Below are 8,724 nucleotides of genomic sequence, written 5' to 3'. Positions count from 1 at the left end.
AAAATTCTTGTATTTTATATAAAATTATTCCTATTTTCTTATTTTGAAAATAGAAAATTGGGAGTGTATTGAAATGATACTATCTTCAGGGTTTTTTTTTTTTATAATTATTTTCAAATTTAAATAACTTTGTCTTATATTTATTTCAAAAACTTTGACATATAAAATATAGAGGAGTATCATATAAGGCTAATTAAATACATTAATCTTATAAAAATATGAATGAGTGATTATATAAGGCTAATTAATGTCTCATCGATCTTATAACCTTGTAAGAGTACAATATGGATTAATTTAAGGCCTAATTGAAGATGAAAATCGTAAACGAATATGATATGCATATTGAGTTTAAATTTTATAAACTTAAACTTTTAAGAAAATTGATAATTCAACGTGGTATCAGAACTTAGTTTGACAATTGTCATCGGTTCGATTAGGTAATTGGTACACAAGAATACACATAAGAATATGAATGAAAATGAGGTCAACTATAATATCAAGGAGAGGAAATAAAGTCTTTGTAATAATGGATTTTGATTGGTACTAGTAATCCAAAGGAAATAATGATTGAAATTTTCATTCTTACCTCTTATTTAAGGTTTCAAACATGTCTTAAGATGTGCTTAGTATATGAGGATACAAATCAAAATATAGATTTCCAAATATAAAAGCTTGTTGTTACTATTTCACTCATCTGGAGACATCAGGTGGGGATGCTCGTCAAGGCGCCGGGGACCGTCCAAATGGCGCTTCTGGAGGTGGTGGTGGTGGATGCGGAACAACCCTCCGCAGCCGCTGCACAGTAACCAATTCCCATACTTGTCCTCCTTCCCTACCTAAAAGAAAAGGACCATATATAAAATAATGCATTAAGTAGCATATCATACATAAAATAATGCATAAAGTAGCAGAAGAGATGAAAAAAAAGAAAAAAGAAAAAGAAAATCTTAAATCATTAAATTAAGGTTTGATTTTTTTTTTTTATATTCTTAAAAATAACTTTTAAAATTTTGAGAAGTTGAGGTGATAATTTTTTTTTTTTAATATCTCAATTTTTTAATTAGTTTTTAAGAAATCATTATGTAGACCCCTTTGAAGAGCCAAGGGGGTTAGTTTTTTTTTTATATATATATATATATATATCATAAGAGGAGCCGGCAGCAGCTGAGGTAAAGTGGGGGGGGGGGGTCCCTCTTTTCTCCGCGCCCGGGAAATCAGCTGCGTAAACGTGGGTGGCCATGCTGGTGGTTGGCAGTGGACATGCTGCTGATGCGAGGAACAGGAGGAGGCAGGTAGTGGCTTGCTGTGGAAGATGGAAACAGGAGGAGATAAAAAGGAGGTTTTTGGCTTCAAGCGAGGAGGATCGAGGGCAGAGGAGGGGGAGTAAGCTGGAAAGAAACTGAAGATCCATGCAGCCGAGGCTCTCGGTCCAGGTATGCTTCTTATTTATTTTTAGTTTGTTTTGCTTCCCTTGTTTTGAACTGCCCTCCTCTGTTTCTAATCACTTGTGGATTCCTTTGACACTTGAAGACTGCTTGTGCACTCTGTTTTCTATTTTGGGATGCCTTGAGTTTGGATTCATCATTGCATTTGTATTTATTCTTAGATGTCATGCCCGTGTTTTCTTCCGGTTCCACCCAAACCCCCTCCTATGGACTTCTGTGGAATGGGGTGAGGCTTGGCAGCTTTCTTTTTTTTTATGTATGTACGTGCTCTGTTTTTTTTTTTTTTTTTTTTTTTTTTTTTTTTTTTTTTTTTTTTTTTTTCTTGCATCTATTTTCTTGTCAAGTTTTCTTTTTTTCCTTGAAACGTTGAATGCCGCACCTCGTACTGGTCATCTGGGTTGGGGCGCTTATGGGAAAGCTCAGGTCTCTTCCATAGATACAGGTTGTTTCGCTTCCCCATTTTGGCTGTGTTGGAGAGAAGCACCGGATTAGCAAGAGTGCTATATTGAAAGTTGATCATAACAGAGATGTCTTTCAATCTTTGAACAATGAAGTTGTTATATCCATTTCCTCTGGGAGAGGTCCCAATGAGGTCTCGAAGTTCTTTGCTTCTTTGCAGCCTTTGTGCATGGAAAGTTTATTTTCAGAAGGTTTCAGTGTCAGCTTGGAGGATTCTTTTAGTCCCGGGGAGGTCGTATCGAATATCCAGAAAAAGGATGAGGATATTTCATCGCCGTCGCATAGCCTAAGGTCGGGCTATAGTGGGCTGCTGAAGTTGCAGGCAGGGAATCACTTGAGACACACTCATGTTCCTGTTGCTAATTTCATCTTGAATTTATCTGTGCTGGGTAACTTAAGTGATTCTGAGAGTCATTCGGCTATTAACAAGGTGGTCCAACAAATGAGGTTCCTGAGACAATAACCTTCAGCATAGGTTGAACTCTATGCCAGGATCTGGAGTGAGGGCGGGATGGTCGTAATGGTGCACTGAGCTTCACTTTTTCTGGATTCTGTTCAATACCCATCTCGTCGCATGCATGATCCCATCTAAGCCTTTGCCTTCCTTTGGTTTACCCTCTTTACATCACCTTTTTTTTATCCATTCCGACTCATTTTCAAAACCCACTAGCACCCCTCCCCTGCGCGCTTATAGCCTTACCATCCCTCATGGCCCGCGCTTGTTGAATACTCCCCTGTAGCCATCCTTCATGCTCATCAAACCTGTTCACCATCTTCCTGCATTCTTTTTTTACGCACGCATGCTAGGATTGTGTACCCGTGGCTGCCATCCGCACCCACTTCACATTTGTTGAACACCTTGCTGATACCGTCTCGGCTGCTCCATTCCAGTGGACATTCATTTTGTTTAGAGGAGATCTGGGTTGTTTCGAGGCATCTATATCGAGTGACCTTATCAAAGAGGTGGATGCGATTCAAGCTTGTGGGGATTAAATGACAGCTGATGGCAAACGCTCTAGAACAGAGGATGCTGGCTGATAACAATATCGGGTCACAATATAATGGGTTTGGCCTGGATGAATATTCATGGCGCGGGACTTTGAAGATGCACACAGGAAATGGGATATGATTGGTGTATGCAAATTTGTTTTGCCTAGCTTTTGGACCGGATTTATTAGGACCATTCGAAAAGGCGCAAGAGACAGCATCGAACCTATTTGGTTCCTCTTCCGCAGCCTTCGCACGAATTTGTTCCCCACTCGCAGCTTCATTTCCGCCAAATCTTTCAACCACTGACCTCCTAGCCTATGAGTGGCAACCAGCAATGAGCAAGATGGGGGGTGTCCATGCACTGATGCATCTTCAGGGGCAGCATCCTTCCAAACGGGCAGCGATGAGAACGGGACGCCACTAATACACTCCCCATATTACACCCCTGTCATCCATCTTACCCATAAACAACACCACCGAACCCATGTCTCTCTCATTACCCGTGGCTGTGTTTCAAATCCGCTCCTCATCTGCGCATGACCTTTGCATAAGCCACGTCCACTTACATACCCATCCCCATGCATACCCATGTCAACCGTCCACTATGCCCCTCGCCACCTTTTCTCTCTCCAAAGACCACACCCATTTTCCACTTGCACATATGGAGTCTCGTTTGTCCAGCTGCCCACCATACCTGTGCTACGCCCATCTCTACAGGAATCCCAAAGCCATCACCTCTTCTCACTCTACATTCTCCCACCCACGTAGATGAGATCCATGCAAGTCCGTCCCATTAACCCCATACCCAAGTCCATCCCATTAACCCATACCCGTGGCCATCACCCTCACATCCTATCTCCCCATACTCACGTGCCCACTGCTCTTCTACCCTGCATCTCCTTTCCCCACCTTCATACATATCATCACTCATTCATACTCGTTCATATCTTTCTCTCTCTACCCCGCCATGCACTATGTCGTTCCTCTCACTCACTCAATATGCCCATTGCTGCAGCCGCTTTATCATTGAACCCACTTTCCTTCATCACTTTCCACTACCCTTTGTACCGTTCTCTCATCACCTGCTTGCCATCTATCTTGTCATGTATGTGGAGTCTCCCGCATGCACGGCTATCTATCGTACACCATCTCATCTTCCATGCTTCATCCACCAAACCCAATGCCATCCAGCCCGTTCCTCATTCACCCATTTATTTCATCACCCCATGAACTCATTCCCCTGACCATCATTTAAAAAATTCTTCTTCATGACATGAGGAGACTAGAAAGCTCATAAGGAAACAACCCGCTTCATATTCAGAATATCCTTCGGATTTGATGGTCAAGTATTAATGTATGGCCACCGAGGATGCCACCGTTTGCTACTAGTACACGTATGGATGGTGGCGGAATTTCCCTCATGTCATATTTGTAAGCGCATAGCTCAATGCTCGGAGTGTTTGACAGTTACGGTCTAAGCAAATGCGCGCGGCTGTTTGGAAAAGTGCCAGAAACTGAAGATGATGAGGATGCTATTCCCAGGTTGAGCAGTGCAAAGAGGCCCCTTCGGCGTTCCCTCTGCAGGCTGAGAAGAAATGGAATCCAAGGATGATCACCCCTGTACACACGTTGACATCGAAAGGTCCATGTCCGAGCTTGAAGGTGACGCCAAGATCGACCTTCCCGACGGTGGTTTGGCTGCGGAAAACGGTGACGGAGAGAAGAGCAAGTGGCAGTTGTGGGTCGCAATGCTGATTTATTTAACCTGGGAAGCCTCTGTTACATGAATCCTACAACACAGTTGCTTGTATTTGGTCCTAGAATTGAAATCACCCTTGATTAGCGAGTTTTGTAGAGTCCACGCTGAAAGAAGAATTGGTTCTTACGTTCACGATGCTGAATCAATATTCTGATAACGGTGGACCGTGAGACTGATTTCTGTTGCCTAAGACGACATCTTCAAATGGGTAGTTAATGATTTGGCCATGCCAGCTATTACCTGTCATCAAGTGCAGTACCCGGTTACAGAAGATGTTTTGGGAGAGATTGCGTACAAGGAAAGAGAAGTTGACATGCCAAAAGAAGGTCTTATTAAGATGTTTGCATTTGATGTCTCCAGAGCTGCCCTGTTTTCATTGGATATTTCATGTTCCATCTCATCACTCTACCCTGGGCCCACACATGCGTACATCTAATTGTATGGTTCACTGGCCAGTCTCATGTCACGTGCCCCCCCCCCATTCTGTCACCTTTTGACTCTGAAAATAATTTTCCTAAACTATTCTCGTAAATAGCTTCTCAAAATTCCAGGATTTAAATAATTTCAAAGCTCTAAGCTTTTCATCCTTAGCTTTCCTTAGGCTTCAAAAATCCGTTTTTTTTAATAAAATTCGCTGCCATCTTCTTCGGCATGCAATTTTCCAAATTTTCATATCTTTTTTTAAAATAAGTATGAATTTATTCTCGTAATTCCGAACGATGGAAATTTATGGGATTAATCCATACAGAAATGAATTGGGCTTTGGTGGGAGCCCTACATACTTGATTTCATAATTGATTAACTGATTAGTTGATTTGTTTGCCACGCATGATTGATTTACTCTGTTCCTTGATATGCATGTAATCATTCTGTATTTGTTCACTAACTCCATTTTTTTTGCTAAGCGCATTGCGGCTCGTGACCCAGGTAGGTATTCACTCATTCTGATCATTCCTTATACATATTCTAATTTTCATATGTGCATGATTTGACTTAGACATCCATTGATTTTCTTATTAATTGCCATGTCGGCTTCATTCTAACAGTAGAGACCCGACTTTAGGGACTTAGAGGGGTGCTACGGTCCTTACCGTACCTTCCAGATAAGTAACCTGACCCCCGAACCCGATCCGGTTTTTCACAGACTACCCTTTTCCAAAACAAGGAGTCACATTTAGGGTTTTTCTTCCTTATTTTGTTTACCCCTTAAAAATAAAACAAAAATAAGTGGCGACTCCAAGTCAATTTTTCTTAATCAATAAAGATCATTTTTTCGAAATTAATAATCGAGCTCGCCGTCGAGTGGGAAACGCATGAGCCGAAATGCGGGGTCCACACATTACATTTTCTATATAAACCTCTAATATTTTGTAAAGAAATTACTATCATATTTTGTTTTGAAAAACAAAAAACAAAATTTTCCATAAATCTCACCTGTTATAAGCCCACTCCACAGGAGAATTATGTGGAAATTGCAAGAAGGCGAAGAAAGTAGCCCTTCACTTGAAACGCCATGTTTCCTAACGAGGATTAAGAGAAACGCAGCTGTGATGTTGTATTTATAGACAACTGATTTTCATGTTTCTTTGCGTTTCCAACAATGATTTTTCTTTCCCATTTTCCTTCCAACTTCCCTGATCTTTCCTTTACCTAGTTAAGTTGGGAATTCAAATTCCAATTACTTTTCTGTATTGATTTTTCAGCAGCAAGTAGAGCCCACAATTTTCCTTCCAACTTCCCTGCTCTTTCCTTTTCCTAGTTAAGTTGGGAATTCAAATTCCAATTGTTTTTCTGTATTGATTTTTCAGCAGCAAGTAGAGTCCACAAACCTAGAGTTCAGACTTTTCAACGACATATGGCTTTGTTTATGATGAAAATGAAACCAACGTCAGTCACAGTGAGATTTCCAATTCTCGTGATTTCTTTGTTTGACATTTTGCTTTTGATGAAAATGAAAGGAGCATCAAAGTTGTCCAGATTTTCAACAACCATAGGTATGTTTGGTTAAGGGATGTGTTAAGCAAAGGAAATAAATACAAAATATATGGCTAAGAAACCTATTTAAAAAATAGAATAATTTTGAAAAAAAAATGATACCCATTTTGTTACTTTCTTGGTTTTGTTTTTTTTGTTTTTTGTTTTTAACAAATATATATGTATTTCAACATTCTTTCTTTTGGTACGTTTAAATTTTGTTATTTAAAAATTGATGTCTATTTTTTAAAAAGTTCTTGACATAAATATGTTATTTTATTTTAATAATATTTTTTTAAATAATTAATTAATAAGTAACTTTTAGTTTTATGATGTAATTAGTAACTTTATTTGAGACATTATATTTTGTTTGGTTTAATCAAAGTTATCTTTCAAATATTATTAAAGGAGAATTACCCAAAAGGGTGGGCTGGAAAAAATAATGACTAAGAAGACTCATTCTTTTAGAGGACAATTTTACCATTGAATATGTTTTCTATATTATTTATAAATAAATTGAGATTGTCAATGATGTGGGATCCATACATAATGATAAGTACAGGTTGATAAATGATGTGGGACCTATATATGATGATAAGTATAGGTTAATAGGCAATCAACGGTACATTTCTCAACTTGAAAAAATTGTTGTCACTTTTGAACAATTGACTGTTTAAAAATTTGCTATTTTTTTTTTCAAAAAAATTGAGATTTTTTAAAGAACCTTGTAAATTTTTTTTTTAATATCTCATAAATAAAAACCATATCCAAAAGTTATTATATCGTTTTATATATAAAATATATAATTAAAAACTTTGTTATCATAATATAATGAATAATTATTTTTACGAGCACTCATCAATTGAATAATATATAAATATTCAATTGACTAACACACACCTATTAAATGGAATAACTCACAATTATTCATTGAGTAATATAGAACGTGAAAAAATTAAATAAAAATAAATTAATTATGTTGTAATATATTGTAATGATAGTGTATTTATATTGTAAGTATAATGCATTTATGTCATACCTATATTTCATTACAAAAGTAATAATTCTAAAAATGTTTATTCATACCCTATTGGTATTAACACATCGTATTAATATATTAATAACATTTATTTAGTGTTTTGAAATTATTTAATAATTTTTGTATATATATATATATATATATATAAACTACGTGAATTCAAATTAGTATTTCATTTGATTTCAGAAATTATTTATGATATAGGTATGTTGTGAAATATGGTATAATCATACAAAATTACAATTTTATAAAAATTTCATAAATTTCTTAATTATGTTTTATTGTAATGTATTGTAATGTAAGTGTATTTATATTGTAATTATAACATATTTTTGTTGTATCTGTATTTTATAATAAAAGTAATAATATTGAGGATCATCTTTTATACCTTATTAATATTCAATAAATCAAATATATTAACATCATCCACTCGATGCATTGAGAAAAAAAAATTATATGAAATAAAAAATAAAAAAAACACTATGCAGAGGAAAAAAAATCATATAAATTTTTTAAAATTATTTTATTATAAAAATAAAAAAATGATTAAACATTCTCTATCATTTTCTTATTCTTTTAAGAGAATTTGAATAAAAAATTAAACATTTTATCTTCCTTAAATTTAATACAAAAACAAAATTTATCAATTTAAAATTATAATATATATTTATATATGAAAAAAAATCATCATTTTTTGTTTTAAATATTTATATATTTAAAATTATTTTTTCTTCATAAAATTAAAAATTAGAATAAAAATAAAAAAGGTAAAAAAAACAATAAATGATATTTTGAAAATATTTTTTAAAAGTATTTTTGTTTTAAATAGTAAATTTAAATAACAAATTATATATAATTATAAGGGTTAAACCCAAAATTTCGATTTAAAATTTAAATATCAATAATTACAATAAATGTGGGACCCATGTACCATAAATGTATTGACAAATCAAGTAAATACTTTAAATGCTTTGAATTTTAAAAGTTTTAGTTAAAGGACAGTTTTGGTATATTAAGCCTATTAAAGTCCTCCCCAAAATTATTAAAAGATACCACAC

At 35.7% G+C, this 8,724-nt stretch overlaps 1 long non-coding RNA gene across 1 annotated transcript; it reads right to left on the bottom strand.

Moving 5' to 3' along the window:
• Positions 1-505: 505 nt before the first annotated feature.
• Positions 506-6,119, bottom strand: LOC117903968. Its single transcript, XR_004649552.1, has 2 exons — positions 6,088-6,119; positions 506-836 (listed from the first exon to the last, which is right to left on the bottom strand). It is a non-coding gene; the product is annotated as an uncharacterized LOC117903968 (long non-coding RNA).
• Positions 6,120-8,724: the final 2,605 nt, after the last annotated feature.

Source organism: Vitis riparia, chromosome 17 (assembly GCF_004353265.1).
Source record: "Vitis riparia cultivar Riparia Gloire de Montpellier isolate 1030 chromosome 17, EGFV_Vit.rip_1.0, whole genome shotgun sequence".
NCBI classification, from domain to species: Eukaryota; Viridiplantae; Streptophyta; class Magnoliopsida; order Vitales; family Vitaceae; genus Vitis; species Vitis riparia.
The sequence above is the reverse complement of the archived record's forward strand: the minus strand, read 5'-3'. Positions and strand labels throughout refer to the sequence as shown.